The sequence below is a fragment of the Vanacampus margaritifer genome, chromosome 12, assembly GCF_051991255.1.
Source record: "Vanacampus margaritifer isolate UIUO_Vmar chromosome 12, RoL_Vmar_1.0, whole genome shotgun sequence".
Lineage (NCBI taxonomy): Eukaryota > Metazoa > Chordata > Actinopteri > Syngnathiformes > Syngnathidae > Vanacampus > Vanacampus margaritifer.
In genome coordinates this window covers 20,611,379-20,631,669 of record NC_135443.1, presented here as the reverse complement: position 1 = coordinate 20,631,669, position 20,291 = coordinate 20,611,379, and the positions used below count along the sequence as shown (strand labels likewise).

At 37.7% G+C, this 20,291-nt stretch overlaps 2 protein-coding genes across 6 annotated transcripts in view; one reads left to right on the top strand and one right to left on the bottom strand.

The window, feature by feature from the left end:
• LOC144061374 (uncharacterized) overlaps positions 1 to 20,291 on the top strand; it is a 75,153-nt gene that overhangs the window by 10,189 nt on the left and 44,673 nt on the right. Inside the window, exon 3 of one of the 2 annotated variants that reach the window (XR_013296171.1) lies at positions 7,990 to 8,166. The exons of the other annotated variant lie outside the window; for it this stretch is intronic. The gene's annotated coding sequence lies outside the window, so the exon portion shown is untranslated. Of the gene's footprint in view, positions 1 to 7,989; positions 8,167 to 20,291 lie in introns of those variants that run through there. 2 annotated transcript variants of the gene reach the window in all.
• Positions 1 to 20,291, bottom strand: part of cdh11 (cadherin 11, type 2, OB-cadherin (osteoblast)) — an 88,083-nt gene that overhangs the window by 39,553 nt on the left and 28,239 nt on the right. For 2 of the 4 annotated variants that reach the window (XM_077581765.1, XM_077581762.1), the window contains 2 exons: positions 5,596 to 5,650; positions 3,402 to 3,444 (listed from right to left, as the gene is read on the bottom strand). The gene's annotated coding sequence lies outside the window, so the exon portion shown is untranslated. The remainder of the gene's footprint in view (positions 1 to 3,401; positions 3,445 to 5,595; positions 5,651 to 20,291) is intronic. The other 2 variants (XM_077581764.1, XM_077581761.1) reach the window with 1 other exon arrangement.

Here is a 20,291-nt window from a genome sequence, read left to right as displayed (position 1 = left end):
CTCCCTGTGGCCCTTTAGGACATTTGTGTGTGTGTGTGTGTCTGTGTGTGTGTGACTGTGTGAGAGAGACAGTACATGAGTGTGTGTGAGACTATGGCTGTGAGAGAGACTGTGTTTGTTTGTGTGACAGTGTGCGAGATTGTGTGTACGTGTGAGCAAGAGAGCAACTGTGTGTGTGTTTTGCCCAAAGGGAAACGTCTGGAAACGATTTGAGCCTTCAGGAAAAATAAAATGCTTGGGATTCTTTTGGGGGACAATCGGCCGCATAGAGAAACCAAATGAAGACCAAAAAGAGGCCAGACATGAGGAAAATCAAATAGTTCGACTTGTGTGTGTGTGTGTGTGTGTGTGTGCGTGCGTGCGTGCGTCTAAGTGCATGTGGTTGTACAGTGTAAGAAACGCTGGCTCAGGGCATAGAGAGATGGTGATTATTGGCGAAGTGTCCGAATGTGCACCCTACTCCCCATATAGTGCCCTTATGGGTCACGCCATTTTGTAGTGGTGTCCGAATGTCCAGGGAATGAAAATGTCGGGCACTCAAAATTAGTCACAATGCACTCTGAAAAGTGGTGAACATCGATGTTCACTCAACCGGGTTGATATAGACCACAATGCATTGCGTGTGTGAAAAAAACATGGCGCGAGGGACAGCGCAAGCGCTGGAATCAAATCCGATGCATGAATATATACTATGAAAATAATGTATTCGTTTTAATTGAAAATATCTACAACAAAGGAAATAAAGTACAGTTTTAAAACATTTTCATTCACAATAAATAGTTGGTAATTTATGCGCCGGTGCGTCGTAAGAGTTATGTGAGATATGCGACGAGGAGAAAGTGGGGTTGCTGTCCGAATCACCAAACAGAATGAGGGCACTACATATTAGGCCACTATATAGTGCGGGGCTATGTAGTGAATGAAAAGATAGGGGATAAGTGTGGACATTCGGACACAGCCCATGTTATTGTCTGATCTGTCTCAATGTAGAGGTACCTCACCTTACGAATAGTGATGCACGATAATATCGGTGCCCGATAATTATCTGCAATTTTCGACCAATTTGACTTCAAACAGATAAGACAGATAATACAGAAGTCCATAGATAATAATAGACTTGCCGTGTTGTTGCCGCGTTAGTCCATCTGTTGTGGTTGTGGCTCAAGTTGTGCCCAACTCCTCAACCCCTCCCCTCTCCTATGGTAGTGTCGCATATTTGTGACATCATAATGTACACAACGGACCTCGTGTTGACAGAAGATGCTTCATGCCAACATGACAGTCGCCAATGTGGGCTTACTTTACTGTGTCTCTCCAAAATGTTACCCTCGCAGTTTTTTGTAGCATTTTTAAAACATGACTGTTTTGTTTTGGCAAACTCAAAATTAGTTACTGGTTGTCTTTGAAGCAGAGATATCAATACAATTCAGCTTCCTAGTGCTTTGCACAATGTTTCAATGTATTTCTACATGTTAGCCATATAGTTGTAAAGTATAGTTGTATTGATATTAATTTTGCAAACAATTATCGTCTTATCGGTTATCGACATCAGCACTTTCTAAATTATTGGTTTATTGTATCGGTGGAAAATAGCATTATCGTGCATCTCTACTTACGAATTAGTTTTTCAAAATACAAGCCATCACTTTTGTGTCTTGAGATGTAAGCAAAGATTTGAGTGTTACATGGTGCCAGCGAATTTCCAAACAAACATCAATTTGGCAAGATTATTGCCTCTTTCAGGTGAAGATTACTCTCAAGCTCTCTCACTCAAATTACTTGTGTATTTTGCTGCAGCTTACTAAGCAGACGTGACCGTCTTCTTAGGGTTTTATACTGCCCCTGGTGGCTAAGAGGTGGACACCAGGAGTAACATTATAATGAATGCATGACACTATGACGCACCTTTTACTTCTTTGCATTCTATTTATGTTATTACTGTATGTTTTTATAAAGTGTAATACGGCAGAGTGCTAATTATTTAAACACATTACAGCATTTTTGTGTGTGCTGCTATACAGATGAATGGCCTTTTCATTCCTTTCATTTGGGAAGGATAAGGATGGATGGTCACAGAATGAATAAGCTTGCAAGTCAAGGCAACTAAAAAATCAATATACTGTAGTTCCACACACCTCATGGGCATGTGTGTTGCTTCATCTTATATTAAGTCTTTGACCTAAAAATGTCCTGAATCAATCTCAATTAAAGGCGCATACTCCATTTGGACGTATTAAATAAGGTTATAAACACAAAGAGCCACCATATATTCAATGTTTCCTGGTGAGGGGGGCATTTTAGTAACTTCTAATTTATGTATGTAAGCAACACTATATGTGTTTCGAGTACAGCTCGTAAAAAAAAAGAAAAAGAAAAAAGAAAGCTTAATTTTAGCATTGAAAACTGTCAATTACAACGGCACGGCGGGGCACTGAAGTGGCATCAGTCCATCTTATTAGCGCCCCTGTTAAAGGCAGGTGCATGGGGAAAATAAGGAGGTGGACAAGGAAGGAAGGGAGGAAGTGAGAGAGAGAGAGAGAGAGAGAGAGAGAATTTGTCGTCCAGCTGGGCCAATCGTGCATGTCCGTGGACTGCAGAGTAAAGATATTAAATATGAAACATGAGTGAGATATCAAAGAGGAAGCTGCAATGCTGCATGAAAATCCTCTTTTTTTTTTCTACCCAAACCCTCCATTCTTTCCGTCAGTGACTTAATCCTCAGGGGCTTACATTTGTTGTTTGTGTGTGTATTCTTCTATCTGACATATTTGAATATTCCCTGCCTCCATACGTGTTCTCCCACCGCTATCCCCCACAAAAGGCCTCCTTATCCCCGATGTTGCTTCAAGGGAACTTACGTGTGGTTTGACGAAAAATAACAGAAATGGAAACAAGTAATGGTAGAATTAACATGGCAGTGAGTAAAAATGTGTGACATCATCCCCGTATCTCACTGTAATATATATACTGTAATGTGCTGAAAATAAAGTCAAAGTCGATTAATCAATGATATCATTGATATTTTTTCTATACAGTGCAGCAATCCCCAACTAGTTTTCTATCATGGACCGTTTCCTGCAGACATATTTCGACGGAAAAGCAGTCTAGTCTTAATATTAATAATAATAATCTTAATATTCTAATATTGTTTGCGTTAAAAAAAAAATGTTTTTAAATGTTTGCGTCAACGTGTACCGGTAAATGACTTTAAAAATATAAATATTGTAATCTTAATTTTATTTTAATATTTTTATTTGATGAAGAAATATGTAACATTTTTCCGTTTTTTTACTTGTATCCCAGGATCACTCGCTGTACCTCACATCCTCCCCGGTTTCGGAAAAGCAATTTCACTCCATTCGGTCTTTGTAATACTCTCATTGTCCTCTGATAGCACATACCTTTTACAAACGTTCATCTAAATCTGCCTGGATACACGGCAAACTACAGGCACAAGAAAAAAAATATGGTTAATCAATTGAAACTGAGTATTTCTTTAAAAAGGCTGATTAAAAAGTGATTTGATCAAGACATGTGGTGTAAATCATCCGTAGCTAGCATCCGTAACTGCATCATGTGACACAAAAACTGAATCAGCTGAAATAGATGATATGACTACTTTAATCTACAGAACTTGTGTGATTAAAATTGAGACCAATTCAAATATTTATATGTAGTACGATGCCAAATGTGTTTTCTAAACTAACATTGCTTAGTTTGACTGTAAAAGTAAAATGAGAAATTGTTAAAGTTAAGTTACATTTTGAAAGTGTTTGAAGCACCAAAATGTTTATTTAACTTGTCTGGGTTTTTAGGCATCAAACAACTTTTGCAGCAGAGCAGACCAAAGTGTAATTTATTCCGCTTTTGTGTGTCGGCGCGCCTTTAAAAAGCTGGCCACGGCTTTTTATTGATGTGTGCTCTCCTGTATCTCACTGCCGATCAGTCAGCCCTGCAGGCTAATCAATACGAGTAAAGGGCATTAAAACTCGGCCTGCTGCCGTTTTTGTGTGAATCTCCGCCCTCGCCGGCTAATACCTGCTGCTTATCACGCCTGCCAGACACCCCGTCACTGTCACTTTTTGAGAAAAAATATATATATATGTGATGCTTGCAGGGAAAGCTTACATGCTAATATTTGACTATACACTCAGCAGCCACTTTATTAGGTACACCATTAGAGCTCCAGTGCAATCACTGGACATTCAAATAAATGGTGGATCATTTTAACATTTTGAGTCACAACTAAGCTAAAGTTTTGGACAGTGTGAACATTATTCGTCTTTTCCGTTTTCCAATCTGATTTTGAAGGATTAGAATTTGTCACTCTGAAATCGGCTCGTCAGCCTGCCAGCCGCTGATAAGCGCTCTCAGGATCGATTAGATCTACCTTTTTAATCTATTCAACTCTTCCAGGCCATTGGGAGGAGGGGGATGGATGTTTAAAGGAGTTGTGGCGTGTGCGATATGCACGACTTTGAGAAGGCGTGACCAGAGGGCAAATGTTTTATTTTTACAAATTTTTTTAAACATGAGATCATATAAAATGTGTTTTTAAAATGTCGCTGTTGGCCAGCCAAACAATAAATTTTCCAGTGAAGCATGGAAAGGTGGGAGGTGCAAAAATGAGAAGGCAAAAAAAGTTTGGGGAAAATTCAGCCCGCAAATATAATAAGTCTCAAGAATGAATGACTGAAAAAAAAACACAGGAAGTCTGATATTTTATTGTGAAGCGGCCATTTTAGGGTAATTTCCTCTATAATTAATTCCGGAAAAGACACAGCGAGTTTACCATTTTGGTTTAAAGGAAACGTTTTAGGAAGTTTCCAAGTTAAACTTGCTCTAGAAATGTTGTCCAGTTGCTATAGTAACAATAGAACAACCATCATCAAAAATTAAGAAAGACTTCTTGAGACTTGGACCACTTCCTGTGGCTTTTCGGCATTGCTTCTTGAAATTTTTTTTGTGGTTGTACGACTATTTCTACCATGCTGCTCAATGAAATAAAATGTTTCTGGGGCTTAATTTTTAAATAAGTGTTGCATTGCAACAAATTACCTTTAGAAGGTCCTGTGGAAATGGCCTGAATGACTTCGCTTAATTAAAAACAAAATAGCATGACTTTTGTGGATTTTTCGAAATAGCTTTTCGAGAATTTTTTGTGGGTCCTTACATGATACACACCAAATTTCATGTTGATAAGTGAAAGAGGCTTCAGGACCTGAATTAAAAACAAATTAAAAAAAAATAATTTTTTTTGCGTTTACATCCACATTGTATACACTAGATGTATAATTTCCCCAGGATGAATACAACTGCTCTCTATGGTGTGTTTTTTGTATGAGAAATTCCTCAAAATGGCAAACAGAGCAATTTCACACTGCATGCTCGGGCTCCTTAAAAAAAAGAAGGAAACTGGCCTCCTTTCAGCCGTCACTTTGACTCGCCCTCCGTGTAAGGGAGGAAGCACGTTTAACGGAATGCTAAGCAGGCGAGCCGCGTCAACGTCAATTCACAGGCCTTTTGAATCAACACACACACACTCACACATACACACACACAAACAGCGGAAGGGTCAAAACTGGCAGCACCCACCTTTAGCTCATTACTGGCGTCACATCCAATAAAAGTCCTCTACACGGCAATCAGCCTGTGGAGAGAAGAAGAAGAGATTTAACCTTTTGCCTTTAAAAAGTACAATACGTCTTCATCTTGTTCACTTGTCGCCATAAATAAAAACATTAGCCGGAGCCTGTGCACGTACGTCTAAAAATAACAGCCGGCTCACAGCCAGTCAAAGCTGTGCTGGTAGTAATTTGCAGAGGGAAAAACAACAAAATTGAATGGGCTAAGTAGCAGCAGCAGCAGCAGGCTGACAGTGCACCAGCGGAGAACCGGTTAGAGACTTTTAAATTGTTGTCGGTGTCGCTGTCGGACGGCGTGTATCGAGTGTCAAAACAAGCGTGCGCCGCCTATTTGCGCCTGACTGCAGATGCTGAAACGTAACACAAGTATATTTAATTCATGTGTGCCTGCAACTAAATTCGCAGAGATGCTTCCTGCGCCGCTTGGCAGCTTTTGACTCAACACCAAAAATGTTGTTTCGAATATACAATGTCTCTGACTTGCACAATTTTTTTTTTATCATTTAACGCTTATTGTGCGATATTTAAAATATGTTTTTTCCACATCTGACTTCCAATTTAAATTTGTTTTCCCTTCGCTGCTACACTGTGACAAACTAATTTTTTGGGCTAAAACAGTAATTTAAGTTGAATCAACTTTAAAATAGGAATTATTGACATTTACGGAAACAATGCTAGCTAGCACAACAAGGTAAGCAAGTTGTTTGCTCCAAAATTGTTTGCTGAGTTGTTAATAATTATACCTTTAAATTGGGTGGCAATAGGAGAGACAATTAGTTCTGTACACTTTGCATGCGGGAAAGCTAATTTTCAGCAAAACTTTAAAAAATATTTTGCTGAATTGCCCAACTTAAAATTTTATCGGATTGTTGCCTTGACATTTTGAGAAAGCATAACATGTAAAAACAATGTGAATACAAAAAACAATAAATTGTACACTTAAACTATAAAGTAAGATACAGTAGTACAAAATAAATGAATAAAATACATGAACAGAAAACTAAACAAAATAACAATTTAAAATGTGTTCTTTAACTACGCTTCACAATGCTTACATTTGTGTTAAGGAAAATTTCCATATTAATAAATGCTACTACATTCAAACTGCGATCACTATGAAAAGATTTCCTATTTTATTTTAGCACCTCAAAAATGTCCTCAACTGTTGTGCCATAGTACCGAGCCCGTTTTGTTACATTTAGTGAAGGAGAGTCCAACAAATGTTATTTTCAATATCATTATTATATGTGACGGCGCCCCCATCAGTCAGCTCTCTGCCAGACACACATGGAACGAGTGGCTTAACCTCTAAACGTCCCACAAGTGCCTGGCAAACACATTGAACGCCTCCGTTGGGACTTTTTGAGTGAGAAAGTGTGATTATTACAAACAATGCAAAGCGCTGAAAGGGCGAGAGCCTGTTTATTAGGAACCGTCTTAATTTATAAATAAAAAAAAGCATAATATGTCTCCTTTAATGTCAGTTGCACAGTAGCAGTGGTACTTTGACTTGAGAGTTTAATCCATTGCAGGGCCTAGTTTGTAAACTTAATTCACTAGAAGAAAATATTTCTTTAAAGAATTGAAATGCCAATAATCTGTCACAATTCCTCAAAAAAAAAAATCCCCACAAACCACTGTAAAGAAAAATAATTCACTCGAGGTGGCTTGTACCTCATATTTCTTCTCACAAGCGACGACTTGTAACTTGGTAAGTTGGGCTCTTGTAACCCAAGGCACCACTGTATTTATGTAATTGCCAGCAAGTGTCATAAAGCCACTTGCTCTCATGAAAGCGGCTACTATTTGTGATACAAGCACAAATCACCTCAGAATGGCGACACTTTGAAATAGCGGGATGTTAAAGTGAGCACAATCGATTCCGTCGTCTCTCACTGTGTTATGAGACACGGCGAGACAACCGTGTCAATACCATAATAGTGTGCGATGCATGAATTAAAGCATATCGATTTAAAAATTTTCGGTGGGGTGGCAGCTCACATCATGCTGGAGTTTGATGGCATATGCACGGCCGCAGCCTTCTGAACATGAACACGTTTTGTATTGATTTAGTTCCAGCAAATCTATTTTCTTCCTCTAGTGGTGAGTGAGGCCAGGCCAGAGCTCAAATCAGACACTGAAAGCAACAGGGTAGAAAAACGGTTTGAAAATGATTGGATGACAATAATAACTCTATCTCAGCAATATAAGTAACATTTGGGTTATTCAGCCTCCTGTTACGTCTAATTGTCTCTAACATTTAATAAAGATTTAACTTGTGTTTTTCAACCCTTTGTCCTTGCTCGTTCCCTTCCACCTTCTAGTCACATTTGTTTCCTTGCAGTGGCTGGACAGTACCCGTTGGTGGCGCTAATGCAACATAAAGCTGGCCAAAAGACCCACAGAAGAAGAACAAGCAAGGACAAATCATTAGATACAGTTGTATTATATGTTTTTTTGTTAATAACAATACTGTTGAGTGTAATTTTATTTTGTCATTCATTTGCTCCATTGGAGTACAATAAGCCAATAAACAGCACTCTGCGGAACTAACACTTGAAATTGCAATTTTTTTTCAGTAATCTAGAAGAAAGAAAAATAACTATATAATAATATATATATATATATATATATAAAGGTAGGTTTGCAACACCTTACAGCCATACTATCCTGGCGTCCACTATGGCAAATAAAAACATGAGATAAAAGTCTAAAAAAATTCCATGTTGTTCTTATGTGGGAAAAGAGTCAAAATCAGTAAAAATAAATAAATAAATAAAAAATGCCCAGTGGAAAAAAGGCAAGTCTGAAGGGGTTAAATAACTGCTATTGACATATTGACAATGGCGCGCACATCTGTTTTCATATGTCCTGAGCGCATATGTACATTTATGGCATTATGACTTGAGCAGTCTATGAAAAAGGATCAAAGGATTTCCATGTACTCAGTTTAGCTTTTATGAGGCCAAGAATTACAGACACTTTGTGGAAGGAACGGTGGAAGCAGATGCAGGGAAAGAAATTGGTCTGAGTGCGGACTAACATTCCATGGTCAAGGCAAAAGCTGATGATGTCATCAATCCCAGGGTCTCCATTTAGAAACAGCAGATTTTAATCCGCGGGAGCATGATTTGTTTGGATATAGCTCAGTTGGGAGACCATAATCAGAATAATTATTCTGGTCTCACTCCAGCCTCAGGCCTTTTAGCTAATGACAGCCACGACACTCATGGTGAAGCTTTCAAGCTGTCGGAACGCGTGTGAAATGTGTGTATGATGTGTGTTTATGTGAGTGTGGGAATGAAGTTGGCGTCTACATCATCTATGCATACTAGAAAAACATTACTGGAAAAAAACATGGCATTTCTTGATGATTCTTCTTTGTGGAGTTGTTATGCTTCTGCAGAATCACTTAAGCTAACATTTATCACGCAAGCTAGCTAACATGAATAGACATGGCAAACACTGATCCTAAAAGTAAGGATTAACTAAAGTCAATCTTTGCGGAACTACCAAAGAATCAAATATGCTAATGTTATAAACATTGATATTTAAAGACATATTAAGGAACAACTTTAATTTTGCTCTTTCTGCAATGTAGCATTGTTAAGCTGCAGCAGTGTCACATACGCTAACATGTATAACATATTATAAATCACAGCTAATAAGCTAACACAAATATCATACACTGATGAGCACTAATTTTCAAAAGTAACAGAAAGGATTGTCTAGTTTTGTTTTTGCACCCCTTAATATTTAGCATTGCTAAACTACCAGTTCCACATAAGCACTTACACTATTGCATCATGAATCACATATGCTAAAATAAGATAAGACAAGAACCTTTACTATTCCCACAAAGGGTAAGTTTGCATTGTTTCAGCAGCAATCGTGAATAGCAGGAAACTAGAAAATAGGCGGCAGGTAGTTTAAAGCTACTGAACGTAGAATATTCCATTTCGAATCGCTACTGCCACCTGCTGCCAAAAAATGAAACTGCGCATACCATTCTTCACATACACACCAAGCACATTACGTTACATCCGCAGACAAGGCGCGGGAAATTCTAACCCGAATCCAGTCTGAAAACTATTGGCCAGAGGCTTGCAGGAGTACCCATTGTGAACAGCTAAGGTGTTAATCTACTAATTAGAAGGCATTTCAGTCATAAATGGTCAAATAAAAAGCTTATTGTAAAGTTATTTTGGGGAAAAAAGTTCCATATTGCAGCTTTAAGTAGTTGCAAGTGCTTAACATACACGTGTGCTCATTGCATCCAAGTCACTACATGGTGCACATGTGCTCCCGACATGTCAATACTTGAGTATGTGACTAACGAGCCACATTTAAAGGTAATGAAAGGAGCCGCTATGATTGGCAATGATTGAATTCAACTGTGACCACTCCCACAGCGGCGCAGATCTGACATGCTGTGCTCGTCTGCGAAATTACCAACTGCTTCCATGATTTACACCAGTCATGAAAATAAAGTCCTACGACTTAATGTAAAGCCTTAAATAAACATCATCATCCATCTTCAAATTGCCTTATTTTTACAATCACCTGCTAAGTGAACATCTTTCATCCTCATCCTCCTTTTAGCCCTCGCCCTCTTCCTTCTTTTCCTCTCATGCTTACCTGACTCATTGCGCTGTCTAGTGACTATTAAGTGTGCATCCTTCCTCCTCCTTCTCCTCCTCTTCCGCCTACTTTTTGTTCTCATCCTCATCTGACTCAGTGTGCTGTTTGGTGAGTATTATTCATGCTCAGACGTGCTCCTACGCTCAATCCAGACAGCAGAACCCCTTATTTTATTTTATTTTTTTCCCCTACTACTTCCTGATGTGAAGTCTTGCAGTCGGCCGGTTTTAAAATAGCAGCATGTGGTTAAATAAGTTATTTTTTACCCATCTGGCTGGAGATGCTGCAAAAATACAATAGATGTCTGATTTTGACAATAAAAACATGCAGCCTTATTGGATCAAATCAAATTCTACAAAATGCACAACTATATTAACCCAGGCAGCAAAAACTCTTCTGAAACCCTAACAATTTCTTGAAACCCTAACCCAGCCTTTAAACCATACTTTTAAAACCTAATCATTGATTGAAACCCAAAACATGTTTTAGAATGTTTTTTTAAAACTCTTTTAGTGGCTTGAAACATTAACCCTGACTTGTAACCCAATTTGTAGCCCTAACACTGGCTTGAAACCTTTATTTGAACCTTATTAACCTTAATATCAAATTCTAACCAGAAACTCAAATTTGAAGTCCTAATTTGAAGTCCCAACATTGGCTTCAAACTATATTTTAAAAGCTTAATTTGAAATCTAAACCCTGAAATCCTAGCCATTTGTGTGTTGAAACCTAACCATAATTTCAAACCATGAAACTTGTCATCCTAACCCTTTAGCAATTTTATTAAGATATATTTTATTTCATTACTTGGCTTTCTAATGTCTTTAACTCTTACTCTTAAATGTTACCCTTTTAATTGTGTGAAGCACAGTGTGCCTTGCCTTGCTTAACCTTGTCTTGACATTCTACTTGTAAACGCTAACCCCAATTTGAAATCTTAATCCTGGCTTGAAACTTTGTAATTGTAAACCAAACATTAGCTTTAAGCCCTAATTTGAAATCTCTAGCCCAAAAACACTCATCCTGAATAGAAAGAAATATGGGACACTATACCCCCCTTACCTATTTATCCATCCATCTATCTATCTATGCATTGGAACCCATCCAAAAGTCTGATAGTCGTGGACAATCTCTTTTTTCCCCATCAGGCCTCATTCATGTATTCATCTATGCACATAATAATACATCTGCATACAAAGCAGCTCCAAGACAATCCTCTTTACTTCACCGGCCACTAAGCTCTTTAACAACCCGCTGCTTTGACCACTGCTCAAACTTTGCCCGCGTTTGGAATCGGTCACTCACTCCCTACTTTTTAATGACTATATAGCAATTTTTATACACAGTACTGGACTGTATAGTTGACAAAAAATTCCACACAAAAAATCTACGTATAGTGATGATAGGGATTAGGGAATGAGTAAATGATAATAATAATTAAAAAAAAGTTTTGCATTAAAGACAACAACAATGCTTTGCCTTAATAATAAAGTCAGTTTGGCTTAATGCTTAAATACAACGCAAAACACCATAGACAGGCTAACAAATAGCATCATTGACATTGTGTTAAAACTCTTGAACACAAACAATAAAAAGAATACAATACAACAATGTAGCAATAGCCACAGGCATATATTTTTTATCCTTTGCGAAAAATGACCAATATTACAGCAGCTTGTTGAGTTGTTGTGAAACTCTACTACTACTACATACTACGTATGTGTCTTAATGTCTGTATTATACTGCCCCAGGTGGCCAAAATACACTCTTACGAGAAGGAGCAGTACAATGTTAATTGAATTGCAGCAAAAATGTGCCTAAAACTGTTTAATTCTTTGCATTCTATTGAAATATGTCATTACGGTTTATTTTTTTATAAAGTATAAAACATTTTTGCATAAGAAAACTCATTATAAACCTTTTCGTTGTTTTTTTTGGGCTGAGGCTGCAATGGGTTAATGGCATTTCCATTTAGTTCACGGGGAAAAGTTGATTCACCGCGCCAATATTTTGAGTTAAGAGTGTGGTCACGGAATGATCGAAACTCCTATCTCAAGACACACCTGTCTCAGAGAGTGTAATTTAAAGCAGCCAATCACGGCTCATGTAGTTTTGAGCCAGCATGTTCAATCTGGGAGCACACAGGCCTATTTCCCACCTTGAGGATGATGACAAACTCACAAGACACACACGCGCACACCCAAACTATCACATTAATGCTGCGGGGTGGCCGCAGCTCCATTATTTCTCTGAAGAGGTTTTTCAATTCTACGGCTGATGCTTGAGGGATTGTGTGTGTGTTTATGTGTGTGGGGTGCATTTAGATGAGTGTGTGTGTGTGTGTGTGTGTGTGTGTGCGTGTGTGTGTGTGCGCGCGTGCGTGTGTGTGTGTTCAGAGGAAGAAATAGAGACAGATTTGGTGATGCTGGTGGGGGGATTTGGCCCAAAATGGCAACCTAAACCATTTACGGAGCCTACCACGAGGGTTATCTGGCGTTTTTGCTTAGCATCTCATTCAGTGAAAGTGTGAGGCTGTACTTACTTCCTGACCACTATATATAGCGATTTTTACAATAGTGTGCTATAGTTTATTAAAAATCCACTAAAAAAACATAGTAGTAGTGATTAGTGATTAACACAGCGACTGCAAATCATTCACTCTTTCTTTACTCCTAAAGCACTGTCAAAGAAAAATAGTAAGTGGTTTGTTGCCATCTTGTGGCATCCATAGGCAATTATTATCAGAACAATGCATCATGGGATATATTTGATTTTCTGCTATAGTGACCAATAATAAACATACAATTACATAAACAACTAAAATATGCACTATGTAAGGGGAAATTGTGTACTCATTACTCTTTCAAACAGCACTCTAAAATGATGACTAGTATATACAGTCGGGCACCATATAGTAGACCCTGAACGCAGCCTGAAAAATCCTGACTGTGACAAAGCTAATTGATTTCGGCCACCACTTCATTCTGACTGCATCGATCAGGTTAGAGGCAGCGCTGGGAGAGTTCCTTGATTCTACCCATTCTCACCCGCAAGATGACCGCCACCGCCTTGATGTACAAAAACATCTCAACGGGACGTCACGTCCGTCCCCCGTTTAAATTTAACTCAAGTTATTGGACACTTCATTAGGTACATCAATGTGCTATGTTATGTAGAGCTGTGATTTGAAAAAAAGATCCCCCACTAAGGTTTTAACCAACAAGTGTCTAACAGAAAATGTGGGAAAACATTTTAAATTATCTGACATTTTAATAAAGTAAAAAAAAAATTAAAAAAAAGTTCCAAATAATATGACTTTAGACTTACGGAAAAAAAAAAACTTTCTTGACATAGCAAATTGGTTGCCAACATAGCAGCAATGCAATATCAGAGGATAGGAAGTCGAGGAAATCGGCTGATGGGCCTCAAATGCTGACTTATCATTTTTGCTTTAAGCGAGCAAACAAAAAGGAACAGCAGAACAATTAACTTTATTGATGGTTCTCTCAGGTGCATACTTTTTTAAATTTCCTTTTCCCCGCTTTCCATTTTGCATCTTTCTTTTTTTTTTTCTTTTTCTTTCTTCTTTTCTTTTTAAAAAAATAAGAATTCCCATACCGTTCACCTAAACCGAACACTTCAAAATCCATTTTGCATCTTTCTTAGTACAACACACAGTCACACATGTACATGCAATGCAGCAATCACACAGTCCAGCATCTGGCATGTTATTATTCTCCTTTACTCCTAAATCGAGGTCCACATTGAACTTTCATAGCTTTTTTGGGTCAAAGCACAAATTGTATTACATTCAAAGTGTTTTTTTTCCCCCTCCCAACAAATATTTTGGTCAAATTCCAAACTTTATGACTTTCTGGGCGTAGCACATTTAAAACTGCCCGATTTTTAGGACATATCGGTATTTCCCAAAAATGTTTTTGTTTTCACAATGTAACACTTCTGGCCATATTTTCAAGGTACTTTTTTTTTTTTATTCCAAACTGTATGATTTTTTGGGCATACAAATTCTGAATTGTATCACTTTCAGAGCTTACCAAATTCCAAACTTTTAGGGTATATATATATATATATATAATCTCAAGTCACATTTCATATTGTAGCACTCTTGAGTGTCCTTTTGAATATATTTTTGTTCAAGTTCTAAATTGTCGGACTTTCAGGGCATATTTAAAAAAAATATTGTCGTTAAATTACAATTGTATGAGTTTAGGGGTCAAACTAATTTGAAATTGTCTATTTTTTATGGCATAAGCTATTTTCCAAAAAGTTTTTTAGCAAATTTCTAATTGGAAAACTTCACGACACATTTAAAGATATTTTGGTCAAATTCTGAATGTTTATGTGCATATTTTCAACAATTTCAAAATAGTGTGACTTTCAGGCCATAGCAACTTCTATATTGTCTGATTTGCAGGGCAGTTTATGAAATATATTTTATTAATTTTTTGGGGTCAAATTGAATATTGTACAACTTTCAGGCTGTAATAAACTGGCTAAATTCCGCACTGTATGACTTTTAGGCTTTATTATTTTAAAACTAAAAATGTATTACTTTTTTAAGGTAATTAAGAAAAAAAATAGTTTTTTTTGTCATCTTATTATCTTAGATTTTTTTTTCATTATTATTTGGGTCAAATTTCAATTGTCCAATTTTAGGAGCATATTTTTCCACAAATATGTAGGTAAAATTCTAATTTTTTACTATGGGGGCTGGAGGAGGAAATCCGGCCGATAGAACAGACGTGCTGTGAGTCGTCGTGTTTTTTCTAAATGAGTGAATGGCAACAACCAGCAGAACAATTAACTATATTGATGATTTTCTCAGGTGGACGCTATTTTATTTCCTCCTTTCCACTTTCCATTTTGCTAACTTCCTGATACAACACACACACACGCACACACTGCACACTGCAGCAATCACACAGTCCAGCAGCTTTCCCGCCTGGCGTGTTCTTCTACTTTACCTCCAAATCAATTTCCTGTCAGGTTACAAGTGTGTCCTCGAGCAGGGGTCACAACCTCCACCTGCTGACTACATCTCCTTGCTTGAATTAAAAGCCTGCATCACATTACACACACACCGCACATATACCTACACGAGGACAAAGAAACCCAATCAGGCTTTTAAGGAACATTTAAGGCGTGGATGTGGTAGCACTTGGACAGCGACATGGATGGATGGATGGAAGGAAGCATACTGGGAGATGCGAGGGTGGAAAGAAGGAGAACTAAAAATAAAACGTGTGGGCTTGCAGAGACAACCTGGGGTGTGGATCAATTCGGAATACTCAGCCGAAAAAAAGAGTCAACGGTGTTGAGCAGACGTATATTTGTCGGCACAGTGGGAGGACCGGCCTGATACCATTCTTGTGATGTTCTGGTAGAAGTTTTATTTTGAGTCTATCATGGCTGGGAAATACAGAAAGTCACTTGCAATAGTTACAATATCATCCAAATTTGCTCATGATATCATAATGTGATCAAAGATTTGTTGGAAGAATAATACATAAAGGTTCTGCAAGTTCTCTGATTTCTATTGACAAATACAAACAGATAAATTATTTTCAGTATTTTGTGTTTTTGGTTTCTCCATTTTTCCTAGAGCTATCACAATTGTCACAATATTTATGTAAATCAAGAAAGAACTTGTTGAAACTGTCAGCCTAAAAACATGAAAGACATGAAAAATTGGATTAAAAAATACTCTTATCATGATACTTTTACAATTTAATAGTTTGAAAAATGCCTAATTACAAGTTTCAGCCAGGTATTTAGGGTTTTTGCTAACTCAAATTGAGGCATTTACATTCTGCTCATTAGGCAGTGGGATGTTTGCAAATTTTTTTCCCCTCAACAGTTTTAGAGCAACTTTCAACTGTTTCTGATACAGTGCCATACCATCTGCGTAAAACTGCAATTGTAGTTAAAAATCCAGCTAGCGAAACACTGGTCCAATAATAACAGTTTTCATGTTGTTGGAGAAATGAGAAATCATTAGGTTGAATGATTTTACAGTCATTGCTTGGAAATGTGTAAGCTGATGAGACTCTCCTGGCTTGGTTTCTTCCTGCTTTTAATTTGAGACAGTAAAGTAAATTAGCATTAGTAAATTAGCAAATGCGGATTTTGGGTGCAAGTCCGAGCTCTAGTTATAACAAAGCCATCATTTTCATCTCCATTGACAATAGTGAGACTGTATCTTGAGAGATAACAATATATTGTGATGTTAATATTAACGCCTAGACGGGAGGAAAGATGAATGCTGAAAAATAAACTTCAACTTCGCAGACATAAGCGGCGTTGCCAAGTCACTCTGCTCCATTTCCATTTGCCGTATTAATAATGTGCCAAGAGAGAGATAATGATATATTGATATTCCTGCCACCCCTACTGCCTAGATGGGAGGCAAGATTGAGGCTGAGAATTGGCCAGGCCATCTTTAAAGAGCGTGTCCATTCTAATGACTCTTTTCAATTATTTTAATAATGAAGTGTGAATCAGATGATGCTGAGACAAAGTGAGAAAGTCCAATATTGATCGTCTTGACAGTTCGCCAGCCACACTACAAACTTTGCCTCCTGGGACTGCAGGTCGATGTCAGCAACCTGACCTGAGCCACAAGCAAATTGCCAGACTTTTCATGCAATCTTCCCAACTCAAGTGTGACTTTTACCCATAGCAGAAATTCATCCCAAAGAACCAACTCCCTCAGCAGGGATAAAAACATATTAAAGGTGACCACAAGTCAGAGGTCGGTCTCAACTTCATTTGCCTGAGTGTCCTTGAATACAACACTGTTTGCCCCCCACCCCCACCCTCAGACCACCTCGGGTCAGTCAGCATATTGCACGGCGCCACCACCAGACATAAACTTAGCAACGTTGCAGTGTCACATTCAGAAGACCTTATCGGGATTTCAATCAAATGATTTTTTTTGTAGCTGAAAATAGGCCTGACCAACAAACCCTTAAATAAATAAAGACAAATGTAAAGCTCAACTTAATCAGAATTTCACATCCAAAGAAATGCACTACAATTTACTAGAATAGAACACCATACATCTAAAATATATATACAGTTGAAGCCAGAGGTTTATATACACTGTGCAAAAACACATTTCATTTTTGCCTCATATTCTGAAATCAAATCAGACTAAACCTCTCCTGTTTCAGGTTAGTCAGGATCACCAAAATTATTTAATTTTGTTAAATGCCACAATAATGAGAGAGTGCATTTCTTAGAGAACTTTACATTATTTTCTTCAAGGTAAAAACTTTACATACATATTCTTAGTATTGAGTAGCATTTCCTTTGAACTGCGTGACTTTGGTCAAACGTTTTGGGTAACTTTCCACAAGCTTCTGACAGTACTCTGCGGAAATTTCTTCTGACAGAACTTGTGTAACTGAGTCAGGTTTGTCGGGTGCCTTGCTTGTATACGCCTTTTCAGATCCGCCCCATAAATTTTCAATGGGATTCAGATCAGGGCATTGTGATGGCCACTCCAAGACATTGACTTTGCTATCCTCAAGCCACTTTTTAACCATTTTTGGCAGTTTGCTAAGGGTCATTGTCCATTTGGAAGACCCATTTGTGTCCAAGTCTTAGCATCCTGGCTGATGTCTTGAGATGTTGCCTTAATATCTCCATCTAATGTTCTTTCTTCATGATGCCGTCTATTTTATAATAATATCTAGCTCCTGCTGCATCAAAACAGCCCTACAACATAATGCTGCCACCTCCATACTTCACAGTTGGTATGGTGTTCACAGGTCTACAAGTTTCCCCCTTTTTCCTCCAGATGTATCGTTGGTCATTATGGCCAAACAGCTCCACTTTAGTTTCATCAGACCACAGGACATGTCTCCAGTAATTGAGATCTTTGTCTTGGTGTCTTTTTGCAAAGTGTAATCTGGCTTTTTTATGTTTCTTCAGGAGTAATGGCTTCTTTCTCGGTGAGTAGCCTTTTCAGCCCATGGACTTGTTTCACTGTGGATTGTGACACTTTCTTACCAAATTCATCCAGCATCTTCACAAGGTCTTTGACTTTTGTTTTGGGGTTGAGTTGCACATTTGGGACCAAAACCCGTTCATCTCTGCGACACAGAGCGGTTCTTAGTGAGCGGTGTGATGGCTGGACATTCCCATGATGTTTATACTTGCGTATAATTGTTTGAACAGATGAACGTGGCGTGGCACCTTCAAGCATCTGGAAATGGCACCCAACGATGAGCCAGGCTTTTGGAGCTCCACAATTCATTCTCTGATTTCCTGGCCGATTTCTTTAGAATTAAGCAGAGATTTTAAGGTGTGGCCTTAATTACATCCCCAAGTGTATCATAAATTAACTCTCATGTCAGTTAACCTATCAGGAGCTTCCAAAGCAATGATCTAATCTCATCTGGGCTTTAAAGTCATTGTCCTTTATGTGTATGTAAACTTTTGACCTTGAAGGAAATAATAAAAAAATGCTTTAAGACATTCACTCTTTCATTATTGTGGCATTTACCAAAATTTAATAATTTTGCTGATGCTGATTGACCTGAAACAGGAGAGGTTTAGCCTGATTTGACTTCAGAAAGGGAGGCAAAAAATGAATTGTGTGTTTTTGCACTTAAACCTCTGACTTCTACTATATATATATATATATATATATATATATATATATATATATATATATATATATATATATATATATATATATTATTTATGTTTAATTTGTTTTATTTTTATTAGCATATTTGTTACTGTAGTAATCCAAAAGTACCTTAAAGTAATCAACTTAATATGACAGTTACTTGGATTATGTTATTGATCACATCTTTATTTATTAACAAGTCATTAGTAACTGTATCAATACATCACATTTTACATTTTAATGTAACCCTTACAACCTTGAGAAATTAAAGGAAATGTACTGCACATTTGTGGAAATCCTCACATTTTTATTGTAGTTAAAAAATATATGTTTTTTAAATTTACTTATGATATTGAAGGCGACAAAAAATTGCAATTGCAGCACAAATTGTCAGGGGAAAAATATAAATAAAAGAATACATTTGTTAAATATTAGGAACTAAATTATTTTTATTACTGGCAATTCACAGAGCTTTTTGTCATCCTTTTCTGAACAATTTTGTGCTAGTAAATTATGCTAATAAGAGCAACATTTTAGACAGTGGGCGCACATGTGGCTTTATTCCAACACTTGTGCATCTGGCGAGTATTTGCCACTGATCTATAGCATCCCGCGGCTCTTAAAATAAATCGGCGGGTGTTGGAAAACAAAACAACAGATGTACGCTCGCTTTCCTATCAAGCTGCTTATTAAGTCTGCAAGCTTTTTTCCATGCATTTATCTGTCTGTCCGTCCATCCATCCTTCCATCATGACTGCACTTCTCTTTAGCTCTCTGGATGCCTTTTAGACCTGTCATTGGCAAGCGACCTGCATTATCGGACTGACTCCGAATGGAGATTTAGATAAGAGGCTAGGAGCTGAAGGGGAGCGGCAGCAGAATACCAAGAGAATACTGGCCAGGAGAAGAAGCCCTCACTGCTAAATGACGTGTACTTGCATTGATCTTGACAACATCAGGCCACCATTAGTTCACATGGTAACTTTGCAGTGATAGTAAATGCAAGTGTTGTTAATTAATTTGCCTAATTTATTTTTGAGTTCTGACTGAGAAGAAGCCGATGATGTCCCTAGGATTAAAGCTTGAAATATAGGATTTAGGTTAGCAAAAGTGGTGGGTGCTGAACAGAGTAATTTCCATTCATTTGAATAGGGAAAGTTGATTTTAGATACAACAGATTTGAGTTACGAGCATGATCATGGAATCAATTAAACTCGTCAAGTAGTCACTGTAGTAAAAAAAAAAAAGGGGGGGGGGGGTGTAGGTCGAACAAAATGCTATACATCTGGCCTAAAAAAGCAACCAATAATGTCTAAGTCCGACCACGTGCTAACTAGCTTAGTCAT